The sequence below is a fragment of the Penaeus monodon genome, chromosome 27, assembly GCF_015228065.2.
Source record: "Penaeus monodon isolate SGIC_2016 chromosome 27, NSTDA_Pmon_1, whole genome shotgun sequence".
NCBI classification, from domain to species: Eukaryota; Metazoa; Arthropoda; class Malacostraca; order Decapoda; family Penaeidae; genus Penaeus; species Penaeus monodon.
Window position 1 is genome coordinate 20,413,621 of NC_051412.1, and position 979 is coordinate 20,414,599.

Genomic DNA, 979 nt, shown 5'->3' on the forward strand with positions numbered 1-979 from the left:
TCCAAAAACTGCAAACGATAAGAATCAGACAATATCCTGGAAATTCTGCTAAAGTCAGGTGATTTTTATTTTGGTGACTCCTGGCAACTCAGCGAGAGTAAAACTTCCTCTCATGAGCCAGACACCCTAAGTAGTGGAAGAGGAAAGATAAATTCATGAGCTCCAGTTTTGCTCTGTCTTTTTTTCTGTAACTAATTATTGCAAGGCTACATACTTTTCCCATACATCGAGTATGGCTCACAAGTCACTCACAGATCTGGAAATGGGTCATATTCAAACCTTAAAGGGAAAAAAAAAAATTACCATCAAAGAAATATGCTGGTGATTAGGGACATGGCAAGACGGCCGTTAAAAAGCTTCTTTCTGCTGCACTCCACCTTCCACCATATGGAGTTCCAACACATAAATCATGCCTCAAGATACATTTCCTTCAGTTGCTAGACTGGAAAATATGTTCTTCAAAACAATCACCATGAGTCTAACTGTGCTGTGCAGTCTTTCTCTTGGCTCCACAACATTTTATTGGGTGGGACTTCACTTGGTGGAAGGTGATGTGCAGCAGAAAGAAGCCTTTAAAAGGTCATTTTGCCATGTCCTAATTGCCTGCATATCTCATTGACTGTGACTTCTTCCTCTGGGGCTCGAATACAACCCTTTTCCTCATCTGCTGTGGTGTGATGGGAATGGCCACAGTTGACAGCTAGCTGTTTTACAGTATTGGTTGAGTGTGATAAATACACAAATTTCCACGAAAATAACCAAGGTAAGAGGAATGCATTTGGCAATGCAATAAATGTTTAACACATATTCAATTTCTTTCACGTAAGGTGTGTTGCACAAGTTGTAACCATCAGAAAACACAGCCAGGAATCATCAAAATGAAAATCACCTGAATTGAGCAGAATTTCCACAACATTGTCTGACACATATCATTTGCATCTTTTGGACACAGGGGGTCTAACATCCACTGCAGAAACAG

General features: G+C 40.2%; 1 protein-coding gene across 1 annotated transcript in view; it reads right to left on the minus strand.

Annotated features, from left to right (window-relative positions):
- LOC119590669 (phosphoglycerate mutase 2-like) overlaps positions 1-979 on the minus strand; it is a gene marked incomplete at its 5' end in the record, with an annotated part of 7,770 nt that overhangs the window by 1,438 nt on the left and 5,353 nt on the right.